The sequence below is a fragment of the Eulemur rufifrons genome, chromosome 17 (assembly GCF_041146395.1).
Source record: "Eulemur rufifrons isolate Redbay chromosome 17, OSU_ERuf_1, whole genome shotgun sequence".
NCBI lineage: Eukaryota > Metazoa > Chordata > Mammalia > Primates > Lemuridae > Eulemur > Eulemur rufifrons.
In genome coordinates this window covers 25,346,407-25,366,401 of record NC_090999.1, presented here as the reverse complement: position 1 = coordinate 25,366,401, position 19,995 = coordinate 25,346,407, and positions in this window count along the sequence as shown.

Sequence of the window (19,995 nt, the reverse complement as noted above, 5' to 3'; positions counted from 1 at the left end):
CATGTAACAGGTGCTGAATAAATATATGTTGATTTGATTTAGGTCAAAAAAGGCTATAGTCACTCGTTAAAAGGTGCACGTCCCTGAGAAAGATAATACCATGAGCCTTTCACCTCAATGGTTCTCCTTGTTGTGGCATTTGCAATAGGACTAATAGAGAGAAGACCAAAAGGAAAACTCGGTACTGAGAAGAGGAGTTGGAGAAAAAGGGAACCTCTCGTTGACTGGGGGAAGTGGAAAGTCAAGAGCAATTAGGACTCCTATTTACATTGCTTGTAGGGCTATCAGAGTTCAGAGAACAAGTTGCTCTTTGGTGGCTAGATTTACCAGTTGCTGCCAGAAGTAGCCCAACTAATGGTAGAATACTAGGTTAGAGTTGAACATGGAAAGTTGTTGGAATTCTCACATGTTTGAGTATAGTAGAAAACCATGCTACAATGGCCAGAAAAGGCTTTGTGAAAGGAGGAACACTGAAGCTATACCTTGAAGGAATGTGATTTGATTAAGTGGAAAATTCAGAGAGAGCTTTTCTGTCTGGGGGAACAGCATCAGCAAGACAAGGAAGCTTGATGGAGTTTGATAAGTCAAGGTCTTGAAGAGGGTGGAGCTGCCTTAGACCAAGAATGTTGGAAAACTGTGGGAAATAGCATGGGGTAGTTATTGTGAAGTCCGTTTCTGGGGAACTTTGAAAGCCAGCCACGGGAGCAGGAGGCCATTATAGATTGTCATGCTGGGAAAGTCCCTGATGAAAGTGCTATTCGGGGACTACTCTCACCATGGGGAACAGCTACTTAACTTCCAACACTGCTAATTATTTCTATGTGCAGTTTCCTTGTGAGATCAAGTGTAGCTTGATCAATCAGAGTCCTGATCTTTGTGATCTCAGCCTGAGCTAGAGACCACCTTGACCTTTCTCTTCTTGACCTCAGATGAACTTGTTCCTCACAGTCCAGTCCTCTACAGTTTAGCTTATTCATTCACTACTTGCACAGTGCTTTTTGTTCCTTCATTTTATAGTACCTGAGCAAGCTGGTGAAGTCCAGGTCAAAAATTCTCATATAGCATCACTGCTGAAGAAGATTGTTTAGGTAGTGCCACACTAGTGCTGTCCAAAACTACATGACAGCCACTTAGATATAGATATAAAAGAGACAGCTACACAAAATAATGATAATCAGAGCTGGAAGCAGTGGCTCACAGCTGTAATCCCAGCACTTTGGGAGGCCAAGGCAGGAGAATTTCTTGCGGCCAGGAGTTTGAGACCAGCCTGGGCATGATAGTGAGACCCCGTCTCCACACAAAAAAATTTTTGTAATTAGCCAAGCATGTCGGCACATGCCCATAGTCCTAGCTATTTGACAGGCTGAGGCAGGAGGATCACTTGAATCAGAAGTTCAAGTTTCCAGGAGGCTGTGATCGTGCCACTGCACTCCAGCGTAGGTGACAGAGTGAGACTCTGGCCCTAAAAATAATAATAATAATGATAATCACAAAGAAGTGACATCTGGGACTTCAAAAGCTAGACCATGAGAAGCTTTACAACTTCTGCACAAGTTTCTTGAAATACTTATTCTTGGAACTCCAATACCACGGTGGGAGGAAGCCCAAGCCAAAGGGCCCAAATGGAGAAAAACCAAGGACTTGGTGGACAGCCCCAGCTGAGCGCCAATCCTCCAGCCATGTGAACGAGCCCTGTTGGAAGCTTATTCTCCAGTCTCTGTGGGGCCAAGCCAGCTGAAGCTGCATGGAGCAGAGACAAGCTTTCCCCACCAGGAAAAGGGTACTCACTGGCCAGCTAATAAAAACTTCTGATTTGGCTCAATTCGGTCTTTAGGTGGTCATTTTTCATGTCTCAAACCATAACATAAACAGCTTTCTTTTCGATCCATACTTAAACCTGACTCAATACCCTGGAGTTTGGACCACATAACCATCTAACGGTCAGCTAAATTCTCACCTCCCTTATCTTATGTGCAGAGAAGGGCTGAGATTTCCTCATGGGAAGAATACAGGGCAGGAAGATGGGGCCACAAAGGTGCCAGGTGTTTGTGGCTATTTCTCCTTTGGACCAGTACTTGGAACCTTAATGGGCATACAAATCACCTGGGAATATTGTTAAACTACATATCTGATTCAGTTGGTCTGAGATGGAACCTGAGCTTTTACATTTCTAACCAAATCATGGGTGGTGGCCAATGCTACTGGTCTATACACCCGATTTTAAATAGCAGGGATTTGACCACCATCATTAATAGTAGGCTTTCAGTGCCTCTTATATGTAACTCCTCCAAAAACTGAGCTTGACAAAATAGTCTCACTACACCATCACCACCTTCTCCACCACCACCATCACCTCTATCACTACCATCTCCATCACTACCACTCCTATCATTGCCTCTGTCAACACTTCCATCATCACCATCATCACCACTACCACCAACATCTCCAACACCAGCATCATTATTAACACCACTAACACCACTACCATCTCTACCACCTCAATATTGCCCATTGCAGACCATTAGAATTACTTAAATGATAGATCATTTATTTATCCAAATAGACTCTTCCTTGGCATCCAAGAGATGATTCAACCAATGGATAAGAGCACTAAAATCAAAGACTGTGACCTCTAACCAAACAACAATTATAATAACTGAAGGTTGACAGTTCCTCAAGCACAGTTATAACAGCAGGGAACCCCAGCTCCTTCTGAAATATGAAGACCCATTTATTTGATCAAAACAGCTGAAGCATAGAATAAGATCCAAGAGCAAGACAAATTTGAATGAAAATAACCTACTTGTCAGCAGACATGTGCCAAAATAGCCACATTCACATAACCACATTTGGACTTGTAGAAGAGTTCATATTTTTACAAGGGTAAAAAATATAAGTAGGTGGGCTTAGCTTACAGCTGAAACAGGTAACTCCTCTGTTACATAAAATTTAAAACAGAATACTGGGGTTTCTTTCCTAATCATTCTTTCTTCCCTACGATCTCTAGGATGAGCTGCCAAACGTGCTTAACATCTGTGTCCACCAAAGTCTAATCCCTGGTGAATATAATTTTCATTGGAGAAATGAGACCTCTGCCCAAGCAGTAGCAGCACAAAGTTCAGAAACATCTGTCCTGCTAGGTAAAGATGATCTGTATACACAATGTGGGCAGTGGTGATTTCCTTTGCTAAGCTTCCGAAACGGGAGTGGCTGGGAAGGCAGCGACTAAGCACAGTCGACGTGAACCTTCTGGGGTTTCAGAAGTGATTACAACGAAGTTCTCTAATTGCTTGTGTGTTTTATTAAGTAGATCCCATTTGAGTCTAAAATCACATGCAATGTTTAAATGTTATTTCTGTAAACTATACAAAACTGTAATTTTCCAGTAAAGAAGAAAAAAAGATTCTGTCAAATAAGAAGAGATATGAAATGAGATCGTTCCCCTTATTTGCGAGACAGATGTTATTTTTGGCTCTTCTGTATAATGCAATCCATATTAAAGTCTCTTTTTAACCAGACACTAGGAATAGCACACGCTTGCACACAGTGTACCAAAACCATTATCAAGAAAACTCCTTTTTATTAACACTGACAACTTTTCAGGACCCCGGTGCAAAAACCTCCAGCTATAAGCTGCAAACAGGGCCCATTATGCCAGCGTAGGATCTTTTTTTTCATCAGCCAACATAGTCCTGCAATAGAAACAAGGCTGTATATTTCCTCAAGAACCTGCTGCTAGGGTTGGCAAATGATTTTTTTTTTCTTTTATATTTCCTGTGAAGCTCTTGTTCTTTTATGCTGACACATTTTATAAGATTTGGGTTTTCTTTATCATCTTCTTCAGAAAAATGTGGAAAAAGAAAAAAGATGGCACCAAAAAAATGAGACTCTATCACACTAAGTGACATTTTACTGAAATTTATTTCCAAAGAGTTTGATGCTGAGCAAATATCAGCTGAAACTAATTAGCTCCAGGACAAAAATCTCCATACTGAACTGGGATGACAAGAATGCAACAACAAATGAATAAAATGTACTGGTTGGAAGCAGACGGCACTTTTGCCAACCAGCATGTGAAGAGGGAAAAACAAATGGTTGTTATTAGGCTGATTTAATTTTCAGTTCTTCCTCATGGTAGAGAAGCTGATGTTCATTTAAATAATTTGACCTCAGCCAACTGCTAAAGCTTTTTGGGTTTGCTGAGGTATTTCTTTTTATTTTGCAGTTTTTAAGGATGGTGTCTTCCCCTTCGATAGCCTAGGGGCACCACCAGCTAAGATAAAGAACTCACAAATATTATTTGAAGAGACAAAAGCCTGAATACATGGAGTGCATAGCTGCTCTCCATGAAGTGTGATGATCTTCACTGTGGCTGAGGCATGAGGAGGAAGTTACGGTGGCGGCACTTGGGATTCAGTAGAGCCATTGGGGTTCGGAATCTTGGGGAAGTTTCTGGGACCACAACTGGATTGCTCTTTTCCATAGGAAAAAGTGGTGATGGTGAGGACCCAGAGGCAGACATTCTCTCCCAAATGCACTGGGAGTATAGTCAGAAAGGACGAGCTAGCCAAGAGGCTCATAACTACTTCCCTTCAGTCCCCCTACACCTTGGGGTCCAGCCCCCTACCCCCAATGCAAGGCTGGTCATCATAGACCAAAGAGTTCACTGCCTCCCATACAGCCCTGGCAGGAGTGGAGCCCTTGGGCCTGCCATGATACTGGGGAGGCTCTTTCGCCCCAAGCAGGCCAGTCATTCTTGCTGTAGGTCTGGCCCCACCCATATTTCTTCAGCCCATTTGAAGGCCATCTGCTTCATAGACAGTTCCCACACATGCCAAAGCCTTCCTCCCTTGAGCACCTGCATCTCTCTCTGGACTCAGGAGCATGCTTGGCTCTGCCAACCAAGAGGCACGGAAGTTGGTAAATGAACACCTCAGCTTTCTTTCCCCTCGGTAGAACAACTCTTAAGTATGTTCTCCCCAGTCTCTCAGAAGGTCTGCTGCAGGACTAACTGCCCACAGTAGTAATGCACCCATTAATGTTCCTTCTAGTGGCTCTTCTCCCTTCTTTGTCTCTTATCACTCCCTATCCTCTTGGGATCACCTCCCAAATAATCTAACACCCAAATCCTTGTCTCAGAGTCTGTTTTGCAGGGGAATCTAAACTAAAACACCTGCTCTAAGCAACTCCATGTTACATAAAGTTACTCAGGGTGAGTATCTGGTGTCCAGCTCACACACAATCACATGGTAAAATGCTCCGCAAGTAACAGCAGCATAGTGACCTATTGAGGTCTGAGAGATCACCTCTAACCATAGTGCTGATTTCCAAGGATAGGAAGTATGTATTCATTAAACAAATATTTACCAAGGGCATTGTAAATTGTCCTACACCATTTTTCATGCACAACTATTAGGTTCTTTTTGGTAGATCTCAGTAGTAGCCCACAGTTAGAAGGGAAGGTTAGTTGCCCACCCCCAACTTCTTTAGTTTTAGTGAACTAAAATCTCAGACCAAATTTGGCCACACACACATTTATTAGCAAATAGGCAGAAAACTGTCAAACAAGTAGGATTGTAAGCTTGAACATGCCCCAGCTATCTGTGCTTTTTAGAGCATTGCCCTCCCCTGGCAAGAAACATTCACCTGAGACTAATGGGATGACATTCCATAGTGGGATTCAGTTAACCTTGATTGGTGTGAGGCGGCAGCAAGCCTGGGCATAGTGGCTGGACACAGGACCCTTTAGGAACACACGGATTAGGTGAGTTGGGGCCGGTTCATTCAGGCTTCTACCTGGTGACCAGAGCCAATGGTGTGCATCTCTTCCCAGCTCCTTTTTCAATGGCTTCATGTTGACAGTTTGGCCATGGTAAGAGTATTCATACCACAGAAATTAGCAAATACTTCAGGTTTCCCCAGAGAGCCTGTTGTTAAACATTTACCAGCACACCAATGGCACCATCTCTGAGAACCTACTGGCTTCTCATAGCCTATTCACACAACAGTGGGAAATGTCTCAAAAATATATTTAAGCCACCCACTTATCTGCAACACCACTATCTTTACTAACATAACAGTCATTATGTGAATTAGAAAAGCTTCTGGTACTGATGGGAGATGGCTTATTGAAGGTGCCTTTCAAGTGTGACTTTTTCTGACTAAAAGTGCTCCTAGTATATTCCTGATCAGAGCAGCTGATCATTTCTAGATTGCCGCTTAAACCACTGCTTAGATAATTTGACACTGCTGATGTTGAAATGTTTGAAAGTTGCACACATCAGACTAAGGGGCTTACTAAGTACCAGACTAGACAAGGCACATCTCTGCAAACCCTAAGACATCACATCCAGAACCTCTGAGGAGGCCATGATCCAACAAATATTTATTGAGGAGTTACTACATGTGAATACCTGAGTGACGTGCTATGGGGAATGCAAAGACAAAAAACACAAGGGGCCGTGTCCTGGTGACCTTTAAATCCCATGAAGGATTTGTGAATCCCACAAGAATAATGAGCCCAAAATCTTCTCTAATTCACCTGTCGGGGGCTGAGGTACAAGGACAGAGGCACAGTAGGGATAGTTGGGTTCCAAAGGCAGTGCTATCTCATGCAGCTCAAGAAGCAAAGCAGGTCCTGGTGAGCAGCGGGAAGGAAATGGTGACTGGATAGAGGAGAGAATGAGGTGGGTGGGGAGAAATATCACCAGGTTAATGCAGATCGTGAAGAAGCTTAAGAATTACGTGATTCAAATTCAGCCTCAGACCAAACACAACCCCCCAACACCACTCTCACCAAGTTTTTGAAACTGCTGCACTCAAGTCAGTCCTTTAGGAATATTAATGATGTGGAGGCAGACAGAGGGCTCATGGGCCAGATCTGATCAATTTCTTCAACATATGCCACAGCAGCATTGCACCAAGGTGTGGTGGGGGGTCTATTGCAAATACAGGCAATAAGGGGCCTTTTTTTTTAAATTACAGGCAAGTCTAAACAATGCCCCTGAACTATGCTGCTAGGACCCGAAGATAAAAAAGATGAACAAGATCCAGCCTCAGTTTTCAAGGAGGGCACAGTCAAATAATGGTAGAATCTAATAAGAACTGTGTAAACAACTGCTGCCACTTCATAAAAGTCTGATCAAGTTCCCTAGATGCTCTATCTATATAATCTCATGCAATCTGGTTGGGAAGATTGACCAGAAATGAATCATTGCATTACAGAAGAATTACCACAATAATAGATGTGTTCGAGATACAGGATGTAACCCCAAGTAGGCAGTGATCACCTAGACTGGAGCCTGGGGAGAGGTCAAGAAAAGCTTCAGATGGGATGAGTAGTGTTAAGCAGGGACAGGAGGCTTCCAGATGGTTAGAAGGCACATTGGCCTGAGGTTCCAAGTAAAAGGAACGGCATGTGCAAAATGCAAAGAGGCATGTGCTACATGTCAAGTTTAGGGAACTGCAAGAACACCAGGTTTGGGGTGTTGAGTTCTCATCTCCGCATTGTTACTGAACAGCTTCACGATCTTGGGCAAGTCACTGAAATGGTATGGATCCCAGTTTCTTTGACTATGAAATGGGCAGTTCGGACTATGCTAATTCCTACCCAGGTACCTATCCCTTTCATCTTCCATACTAGCAGAACTCCCACTTAGTTTAGGGGGGCAATGTACCCAGGTGAGAAGCCTGACTTGTCTGAGCAGCTGCTCCAGCCTGACTCTCTGCCTCTGGACTACTTATTACCTGAATATTAATAGCAAAGACTTATTTGATTTCGCCACTGCATTTGTGCTTCTTACACACAACTAAATGCAATCCCAAATCTTGCATCGTGTGTCATTGATTCTCCCCAGGAGAACACACCTCCATAAGAAAAGTGCATCAGAATCAGGCTCAGGGCAATCCAACATTCTTACTGTTTTATTCATAAATTGAACAAAAGCCATTTGGCTGGTGGTAATACTCCAAAGATGAAAGTGAGAAAGGCCCCTGTATAAAATGTAAAGGTTTAAAGTAGTTGAGGACAGTGAATTTGATGATTTCTCAGACTCTTTTTAGATCCAGGAATTCTACATTCAAGTCATTTTAGCTAATCAGTTATCAGCACATTGGATATATAAGGTCATGGGACTAATAATTCCAATGGTGGAGGAAGTGGTTGGAATTTAGGGTCCCATTCTGGATCAGTGGGATCAAAGCGGGCGGGAAATGCTAGGTATTTAATACTTTGGTGGTGCTGAAAAGGGCAGGGAATGGGACCATATATGCAATAGTGACCTTCACAGATTTTCCTAGGGCCTGCTGCTTCACAGAGCATGAAGTGGAGGTACGACGCAAAGCACCTAGAACGCAAATAAAAGCAGGAGTGCCCACTCAGCTAAACACGTTTGACCACATGGGCAGGATTCATGGACTCTGACGTAAATGCACCTTCTTTTCTCAAGCCTCACTCACAGAAGAAATGGGGAAGAAATCCATGGGTTTACAAGCACAAGATTTTTTTTTTTGTTAAGCACGAGATTTTTGACAATATATTCAGAAAGCGTCCAGATTGCTGGGGTTAGTACACCATCCCTGGTGTGTACGGTTCTACAGGCTGCATTCAAATTTCCTAACATGTCATGTGTACACTTCCATAAAACAAACCGATACACGCCACCTGCCACAAGCACATTAAGTATGTTAAATTCATAGTCAAGGCCTCTGAGTAATAGAGATGTAACAGGATATCCGCTGGGCTTCCCCATTGCTACCTGAGACTGTTCAGGGTGGAAGGAGGAAGGTTGGGACACAGGTGGAGAAGGCCCTAGAATATGAAACCAGAATGCACAGACCTTTGCAAAGAACCAGATTTTAATTTTACAGAACAATTCTACTGTTTCTTAACTTATTTTTAAATTTCTGTGCAATTAATTTTTAATTTTATCTTTATTAATTTCATCACTCCCTGTTCTTTGAGTTTATTTTTCTCAGATGTATCCAGTGTCTTCATTTCAGAGATTAGTTCATTTATTTTTTGCTCATTGCCTGGGTGTTCAATCTTGTTTTTCCTAATAAGTACAATTACGATAAAAAATATTTCTCCAAGTACTGTCTTGGCCATATCATTGGTCTTAATCTATTGTACTTTCTAAATAGTTTTTTATTTCCTCTTTAACCCAAGTGTTACAAAGAAGTGGGCTTTTTTTTAAATTTCTAGGAGTATAGTTAGTTTTTGTTTTGTCTTTGCTGTTTTTTTCCCTCTCAGTTCCTAATTTTAGTTAATCATGAGCAGTGAACATAACCTATGTAATTTCTTTTTTAAAATTTGTTAAAATTTTCTAACATGTAATCAATTTTTTTCTGAATGCTTAATGTGCTTTTTTTAAAAAAAAGTACATGTTTGTTGGCTACATATGTCAAATTTATCAGTTGTGCTGTTCAAATCCTATCTGTACTTATTTTTAGTGTACTTGATTCATTGATTTCTAAAAAAAATGTATGCTAAAGTTCACTGTGATTGTGGACCTATCCATTTATCCTTATATTTTCTCTTTGTTTTTGCCTTATATGTTTAGGAGCTACGTTGTCAGTGTCATAAAGGTTTGACTGATGTACTTTCCTATCACTCTGAAACACTCCTCTTTTTCCTTGAATTCTCTTGTCTGATATTATTAATAGTATTACCAAATTTGCTCTATTTTTGGTTAGCATATTTGTTTTATGTTTTTTCCCATTCCTTTCATTTAACTTTTGTGTGGCTTCAGCCTGCTTGTGGGAGAGAGCAGGACATGCCGTTCTGGGCAGTGTGATCTCTAGCCTGTCCCCTGTAATTTGAGTGAGGAACAGAATGTGCTATTCCTCAGGGCAGACCTTCAGTCAGTCCCCTGATGTGGGGGCTCACTGGTTCACCTGCGTGTCAGGGCCACCAAAGGCCCCACCCAGCCTCTCCTCCCTGACTGTTCCTGCCTAAAGGCAGACACGACACATCAGCAGCTCATTGCCTGAGGTGGAAGAGGCAGAGGAGGGGGAGGGTGCATGTGGTCCACAGATCTAGATTCTCTCCTGCAGAATCCCAACTAATCACCTTGTCAGTGGCCCCAGGGGACATCTTGCCAGACCTCTCTGGGCTGGAAGCATCCTGGGAGCCACGTCCACCTTTGCAGACGTTCTCTCCTGCATGGGTTTTGAGTTGTGATTTCCTTCTCCAGCCTGATCCCAACCATCTTCCATCTTTCTGGAATTCATCAAATGTGAAATCTGTTGAATTTGAAGTGCATCAAATTTATGGCCAACTGAAGACTCTTTTATTATTTTCCAGCATGATTTTAGACATGCTGGAAATATTTTTGCCATTTCTAGGGATTTGGGGTGGGAGGGTGATATAGTTTGGATATTTTTTCCCCTTCAAAGCTCATGTTGGAATTCAATCTCCTATGTTAGAGGCAAGGCCGAGTGGAAGGTGTTGGGGTCATGGGGGTAGATACCTCATGAATAGCTTGGTGGCCTCCCCGTGGTAATGAGCGAGTTCTCATTCTATTAGTTCACGCAAGAGCTAGTTGTTTAAAAGAGCCTAGCACTTCCTCCTCCCTCTCTTGCTCTCTCTCGCACCGTGTGACAGTCCTGCTCCCCTTTTACCTTTCGCCTTGACTGGAAGCTCCCTGAAGCCCTCACCAGAAGCAGATGCCAGCACCATGCTTTTTGTACAGCCTACAGACCCATGAGCCAAATAAACCTCTTTTCTTTATAAATTACTCAGTGTCAGGTATTTCCTTTATAGCAATGCAAAGTGGACTAACACAGAGGGAGAGGTTGCAAGGATTTCTACAATACTTGTTCCATTTTTTCAGTTATTTCTTTAGGCCAGATTGCCAAAAATGAAATTCTAGTGCAAAGTATATAAACATTTTCACGGAACTTGATATATATTGACAAATTGCTTTCTAGAAGGATTATAATAATTTATACCACCATCAGCAGTTCTTTTACTCATCGTTTAGAACAAAAAGAAAAGTTAGAGATCAAGTAGTCTATTGGTAAACTTTAACAGCTTTATAATGGTATAATTAACACACAATAAATTGTACATACAGTGTATCATTTGCTAAGTTTTAACGTACATATACGCCTGTGAAACCGTCACCACAATCAAAACAGTAAACATACCCAGCAACCCCAAAAGTTTCCTTCTATCCTTTTACAGTTCCTCTCTCCACCCCAGTCTGCCTCACTCTCTCATCCCCAGGTAACCACTGATCTAATTTCTGTCACTGTTGAATAATTTGCACTTTCCAGAATGTTATATAAATGGAATCAGATAGTACTTACACTATTTTTCTGGTCTTTCAGTCAGCATAATTATTTTGAGATTTATCCATCTTGTTGCATATATCAATAGTATATCCCTGTTTATTGCTGAATAGTATTTCACTGTAAGAATATACTACAATCTATCTATTCACTCTTCTTTTTCTGAGATTAATTTTTTTATTTTAAAAAGTTTATTGTGGTAAAAATCACATAATATAAAATTTGCTATTTTTACATATACAGCTCAGTAGATTCACACTGTGGTAAAACACATCTCCAGAACTTTTTCATCTTGCAAATTTGAAATTCTATATCCATTAAACAACAATTCCCCTTTTGCCCTCAGCCCCATGTAACCACCATTTTACTTTCTATTTCTATGAATTTGACTATTTTAGATACCTCATATACATGGAATCACACAGTATTTTCCTTTTGTGACTGGCTTATTTCACTTGGAACAATGTCCTCAAGGTTCATCCATGTTGTACCACGTGTCAGAATTTCTTTCCTTTTTAAGGCTGAATAATATTTTCATGAATGTATATGACAGATTTAGTTTATCCATCTATTCATCGAAGGACATTTGGGTTGCTTTACCTCTTGGCTATTGTAAATAATACTGTCATGAACATAATGTACAAATATCTCTTCAAGACCCTGCTGTCAATTTTTTTTGAATATATACTCAGAAGAGGAATTGACAGATCATAAGGTAGTTCTACCTTTAATTTTTTGAGAAATCTCTATACTGTTTTCCATAGTGGTCACATCATTTTACAATCCCACCAACAAAGCACAAACATGCCAATTTCTCCACATCCCCACCAACATTTGTTATTTTCTGTCTTTTTGACAGAAGTCTCCTAATTGGTACGAGGTAATAGCCCACTGTGGTTTGTTTCTCTGATGATTAGTGATGGTGAGTATCTTTTCATATGCTTGTGGGTTATTTGCATATCATCTTTGGAGAAATGTCTATCCAAGTCCTTTGCCAAGAATGGATAATTTTTTTAATTTTTTTTTTAAAAAAGAATTTCAAATTTACACAGAGAAGTCATAGGAATGGACAAAAAACACCCATATATCCTTTGCCCAGATTGACACGCTGTAAACATTTTGCTTAATTTGTTTTATAATTTATGTGTTCTCTCGACATATATTTTTTCCTTAACTATTTAAGAGTAAGTTTCATACACTCTTAAGTATCACTCCCAAACACTTCATCAGTATCTTCTAAGAATAAAGTCATATTCCCACACAATATTGTACAGCCATCCTGTGGATTAATTATTTTTTATGATTCTGTTTTATCTTCTTTATTAGACTTTTAGTTATACGTCTTTGTTTTGTTATATTAGTGGTTGCTCGAAGACATAGTACCCAACCTTAACTTACCACAACCTACCTTCAGGTGATATTATGCCATTTTATATATTGCATAAGAACCTTAACAATGGCATACTGTCATTTCTCCCATCCTGGCCTTTGTGCTACTGCTGTCACACATCTTACGTTTACGTATTTTACAATGTAATAACAACTTTGTTATCATTGTTGTTAACAGTCAATTTCTTTTGAAAAGATTAATAATAAGGGGTAAAGTCTTCCATATTTATCCATGTAGTTGCCATTTCTGGTGCTCTTCAATCCTTAGGGTAGATCCAGATTTCCATCTGGCATCCTTTTCTCTCTGCCTGAAGGACTTCCTTTAACATTTCTGGCAGTGAAGTTCAGCTGGTAATGAATGCTTTCAGTTTCTGTATGTCTGAATATAGCTATTTGCTTTCGATTTCAAAGTATATGTGTACTAGGTATAGAATTCAAGGTTGAGAGGGTGCTTTTGTTTTTTTCTCTTTCAGTACTTTAAAGATGTTGTTCCACTGTCTTCTCATTTGCATTGTTTCTTACTATAAATCTGTTGTTAAAAGGTTTTTTTTGTTTGTTTGTTTGTTTGTTTGTTTTCCTCTGTATATAAGGTGTCTGTTTTCTCTGGCTGCTTTTATGATTTTTCTCTTTATCAGTGATTTTTGACAATTTAATTCTGATGTACCTTAGTGATATTTTCTTCAAGTTTCTTGGGCTTGGGGTTTCTTGAGTTTCTTGGATCTGTGTTATAGTAGGCAGAATATGGGCCTGCAAACTAGGACAACCTCTGTGGAAAGCAATATGGAGATACCTCAAAGAGTTACAAGTAGAACTACCATTTGATCCAGCAATCCCATTACTGGGCATCTACCCAAAAGAACAAAAGACATTCTATAACAAAGACATCTGCACTAGAATGTTTTATAGCAGCACAATTCACAATTGCAAAGATGTGGAAACAACCCAAGTGCCCATCAATACATGAGTGGATTAATAAAATGTGATGTATGCATACCATGGAGTTCTATTCAGCCATAAAAAACAATGGTGATATAGCACTTCTTATATTATCCTGGATAGAGCTGGAACCCATTCTACTAAGTGAAGTATCCCAAGAATGGAAAAACAAGCACCACATGTACTCACCATCAAACTGGTTTTAACTGATCCACAGTTAAGTGCACATATAGTAATAACATTCACTGGGTGTCGAGCAGGTGGGAGGGGGAAGGAGGGGATGGGTATATACACACCTAATAGGTGTGGTGTGCACCATCTGGGGGATGGAGACACTTGAAGCTCTGACTCAGGTGGGGCAAAGGCAATATATGTAACCTAAACATTTGTACCCCCAAAATATGCTGAAATAAAAAAGAAAAAAATAGTTGGCAGAATAATCATCCCCCAATAATTTCCACATCCTAATTCCTAATGCCTATTCTATTAGTTTCCTATAGCTGCTATAACAAATCACCACAAAGCCACTGGGTGGCTTAAAACAACATAAATTTATTCTCTCACAGTTCTGGAGGCTAGAATACCAAAATCAAAGTGCTGGCAGGGCTGTGCTCCTATGAAACCTCTAAGGGAGGATCCTTCCTTGCCTCTTCCAGCTTCTGGTGGCCCCAGGTATCCTTTGGCTTATGGTAGTATAACTCCAACTTCTACCTCTGTCTTCATGTTGCCATTTTCTCTCTGTGTCTGTGTTTTCACATGGTTTCCTCCTCTCTTTGTGTCTCTCTTCTCCTCCCTCATAAAGACACCAGTCATATTGGATTAAGACCCACCTTATTCCAGTTTGACCTCATCTTAATTTACACATTATCTACAAACACCTTATTTCCAAATAAAGTCACATTCATAAGTACCACAGGTTAGGACTTCAACATATGCTTTTGTGGAACATACTTCAACCTATCACACCTATGAATATGTTATCTAACATTGCAAAAGGAACTCTAAACATGTGATTAGGTTAAGGATCTTGAAATGAGAAGATTATCCTGGCTTATCTATGCAGGCCCAGTATAATCACAGGAGTTCTTATAAGAGGGCAGCAATAGGTCAGAGTCAGAAAAGGAGATGTGACAATAGAAGAAGAAATTAGAGTGATGCAAGCCAACGAATACAAGCAGCCTCTAAAAGCTAGAACAGACAAGGAATGCATTCTCCACTAGAGCCTCTAAAAGGTATACAACTATTCTGACACCTTGATTTTAGCCTTTAAGACCCATCCATTTCAGACTTCTGACTTCCAGAACTATAAGATAGCAAATTTGTGTTGTTTTAAGCCACTAAATTTGTGGTAATTTGTTATAGTGACAATAAGAAACTAATACATGTATGTTTATAGTTTTCATCAAATATAGAAATTTTTTAGTTATTGTTTCTTCCAATATTTTTGTACGTCCCTTTCCTCTCCTTCAGGAACTCCAATTACATATATATTAGGCCTCTTGAAGTTGCCGCATAGCTCACTGATGCTCTCTTTATTTTTTTAAATTTTTTTCTCTGTGTGTTTCATTTTTGATAGTTTCTACAGCAATGTCTTCAAATTCATTAATCTTTTCCTCTGCAATGTCTAATCTGCCATTAATCCCATCTAATGTAATTTTCACCTTTGAGATTGTAGCTTTCACCTCTAAAAGTTTAATTTGGACTTTTTTCTCTTTTTTTAGTATCTTCTGTGTCTCTGTTTTTTGAACATGTGAAATACAGTTATGATAAATGTTCATGTTCACTAATTCTAACATTTGCATCAATCCTAGGTTGATTTTTATTTTTTTCTCATTATGGGTTATATTTCCTTGTTTTTTTTTGTTTTTTTTTTTTGCATGCCTCATAATTTCTTATTGAATTTCAGTCATTATAAATTGCACCTTATTTAGTATTGGATAGTTTTTTATTCTAATATTTTTCAGTTTTATTCTAATATACAATTAAATTACAAAGAAATAGTTTGGTTCTTTTTGTTCTTGCTTTCAAGTCTTGTTAGTCTGGACCAGAGCAGTGTTTATCCCAGGGCTAATTATTTCCCACCACTGAGACAAGACTTTTCTGAGTACTCTACTCAATGCTTCATAAATCGTAAGGTTTTTCAGTCTGACTGATGGGAACAGGCAGTATTCTTGGCCCAGTGTGAACACCAGATGTCATTCTTTCTAATTTTTGGGGTGGTTCTTTTCCTGGCCTCTGGTAGTTTCCTCCTAGGCATGGGCTAATGTCCACTGTCTTGAGAACTGTTATAGTCATGCATGCTTAACAACAGACATATGTTCTGAGGAATGTGCCATTAGGCAATTTTGTCATTGTGCAAACATCATAGTGTACAAACCTAGATGGTAGCCTACTATACACCTAGGCTGTATAGTCTATTGCTCCTAGGCTACAAACCTGTACAGTATGTTACTGTACTGTAAGTGATTATAACACAATGATAAGTATTTATATATCTAAATACAGAAAAGGTACAGCAAAAATATAGTATAAAAGATAAAAAATGGCACACCTGTACAGGGCACTTACCATGAATGGAGCTTGCAGACAGAAAGTTGCTCTGGGTGAGTCAGTGAGTGAGTGGTGAGTAAATTATGAGCACCTAGGACATTTCCGTACACTACCATAGTGCTTATATAACACCGTACACTTAGGCTACATTATATTTATTCAAAAACAATTTTCCTTCTTCAATAATAAATTACCTTTAGCTTACTGTAACTTTTTTACTTTATGAACTTTTTAATTTTTCAACTTGTTGACTCTTTTATAATAACACATAGCATAAAACACAAACACATTGTACAGCTGTACAGAAATATTTTCTTTATATCCTTATTCTATAAGCTTTATTTTTAATTTTTTTCTGTTTGTAGTTTTTAAGCTTTTTTGTTAAAAACTAAGACACAAATACATTAGCTTAGGCCTACACAGGGTCAGGATCATCAATATCACTGTCTTCTACCTCTACATCTTGTCCCACTGGAAGGTCTTCAGGGGCAATAACACGCATGGAGCTGTCATCTCCTATGATAACAATGCCTTCTTCTGGACTAACTCCTGAAGGATCAAACTAAGGCTGCTTTAGAGTTAACTTTTTTTAATAAGTAGAAGGAGTACACTCTAAAAAGTATAGTAAATACATAAACCAGAAACATAGTCACTTATTATTATTATCAAGTATTATGTACTGTACATAATTGTATGAGCTCTAGTTTTCTATGACTGGCAGTGTAGTAGGTTTTTTTACGCCAGAATCACACAAACACGTGAATCATGCATTGCGCTATATTACAACAGCTACAACACCACTAGAGGACAGGAACTTTTCAGCTCCATTATAAACTTATGAGTTCATCATTGTCTATGCAGCCCATCATTGACCAAAATGCCATTATGCAGCACGTGACTGTATTTCATATATTATGTGTTTCTTTCAGGAAGGAGGGTAAAGCCAGTCTCTTTTACACCATCTTAACAGGAGTAAAGCTAAACTTCTTTTTTAGTGTGAGAAGCTTTTTTTCAAATAATGCCACTATTTAACACAGATAAAAAGCAACACTGCTATGGTTGAACGTGGGGGAAAGGATTATTAGCCTGAGGAGACCTGCTCACATAGCTGCTGCTTTGATGAACCTAAGGGCTCTCTCTTAATTCTTAGATTCACAGGGCCCAGTTTGAAAACCACTAGATCTAGTCAAGCCCCTCCATTTGTACATTCGATGAAACCAAGACTCAGAGTGCTTATGTCACTTGCTCAAAGTCACACAGCTAAAACCTAGATCATAAGATGAAAGGCAACAATGACTATACACAAGTAAAGACCTTAAGAATGGTAGCAATTATTACTAGGTCTGTTCTTATATTTTAGATTTCCAAAAGTCTGTGATAGTGACAGGCGAAGAGGAAAAGACTGTGCATTTACAGAAAGGATCTGGCACAAAAGGGCCCTTATAAGTCAAGATCACTTCCTGAAGCCCCGTCTCCTGGGGAAGGTCCTCAGCCCCCAGCTCAGCTCACAGGCCTCTGGCAAAGGTCACACTTGCCTAAGTGCCTCTGGGCTAAAGACTAGAACCTAGATCCCTGAATTTCAGGTGCATGTTCAGCCCACTGCACCCCATCACCTCCCTTCCATTGGTAAAATCCGAAAATCCAGTGAAACATTATTCTTTGCTATCCACCAAATATTTAAAATAGATTCACCCAGAACAGTTATTTATGATTGCTGGCAACATTTTCTGGAAGTGTAGAAGGAAGTCTCAATCCCTGACTAAAACAGTACAGATTCTGTTCTGCCTTGAACTTCATGCAGTAGAGAGTGATGTGATAGTGTTTAGGAAGCAAGCTAAAGGAAGAGATTGGTCAAATAAGAATGAAGGCTCTAGGCCCTCACTAAAAATAACAAAACAGGAAGGATGTGGGTGCCAAGAGTGTCTAACTCAGATGTTAACATACTGGATGAGTCTGGATTTGCCGCTCAATGAATCTCAAATTCCTTGATGTAAACGGTACTGATAGAACCTGTCCCTGCTTGCTTTCCAGAGAATCTGGGAGTTATAACAAGATCAAAAATAATTTGTAAATTACTTAGCGTTCCTTGGAAATAGGGTGATATATAAATATATGGTATTACCGTCATGTTAATTATACTTAAATATGGTTAACCATACTTAAGTATGCTAACCATACTTAAATATTTACAATATTACTTAGAGAAGAGGAAAAACATTACCAATTAGTTCGATTCATTTTTGTGACTCCAAATTGTTATTTTTTATATATATTTGCAAACTAAGCACTCAAAAGATGGTTTATTTCATCTAAAACTGTGCCTTCAGTTTAGGATGGCAAGATATCACCAGGAGGATGGTAATTTCATGATTTGAACTGCAAGGCTGCTGCTTATGGCTGTACAGGTATAAACGAGCCCTTGAAAATTACGCTGTTACCACCTGCTCCATCATATATGGCTGCCTTTACTCTACTTTCATACTAGAGGAAAAGAGAATATGGGAATTGAGGATGTATGGAAATATGAAGAAGCCAGGCAATGGAATGCCTACAAAAGCTATGTTTACACAGATAATATGTCTGTGTTATATATTCTACATTGTAGATCTATATACAAAATATATTACATTTACCTACATAAACATAATATGTACTACATTTGCCCACATTATTATAACATTAGATATATATTAAGCTTACTAATATATAATTAACACATATATAACATATGGGTACATTTACTGAACCCCTAGTATTAGATATGTAATAAGGACTCCAGAAATATTTCAAGTAGATGAATGAAAATATATGTACTATCATAGCTGCACACTGTGTCAATTAAACTAAGATGAACTGTTACTAATTTTCATCATGATAAAAATAGACTGTTAATAATTTTCATCCAGGCAGAAATGTCCACCAGGTTCAGGAGACTCCAGAAGAACTCAAAACCTAGTCACAAGCACAGGTGTGACCAAAATGCTTTCTAACCAGCACAAACGAACTGGATTCCCTGTAACAAGTACCAAAAACTATTTAATTCTAAAAAGTCTGTTCCTGAAGCCAAAGACAAATTGTTTTGCTTTGCCCCCATTGTGACAGGTAAGGTCCACTCTAAGAAGAACAGCCGTCATGGAAGGGAGGGATGAGTAGGGGTCTAAGAATCAGAAGCCCTGCTTCTCAGGCCCAGCTCAGGAACTAGTGAGCTGAGGGCACTTGGTCCAGTGCCCCCTCCGGATCTTAACTGCTTGATCTGTAAGCTGCACAGTTGAATTTAACAATCTGCAAGGTCCTTTCAAGCTATGCAGAAATTTATTTTGCTACTGAATTTATTTACACCCTTACTGTCAAATCAATACTGTTAATAAAATAAAAAATTATGACCAAGGTATAAAAGGAAAATGAAAATATGCTAATATTAAGCGCTACCATAACATACTTGCCAATTAAATTTGTATTTGGTTCTGAGCAATCACGGAAAAGTATGACATAGAAGTTTCACAACTTTCATTTTTGAAAAGGGAGCTTTTCTTTTTCTTGAGGAGTCACTTTCTGTGGTTATAATCCCTGCCTTAGTCGAGGAGATAAACTGTGACCCCAGGTTCACAGGATCATCCCCAGGCAAGAAACCCCTCCTTACATGCTCCTAAGTAAAGACTAAACATTCAGATGGCGCCATTTTTCATAGGTAGTGAAATGTCACCATGAGGTCACCGGGTACCACACAGTTGAGGAAATCAGAACCCTGAGACATTAAATAATATTTCAGAGGCCACCCAGCTAGCCATGAACAGCCGAGAGATTAAAAACTCAGGAGTTCCTGACCTC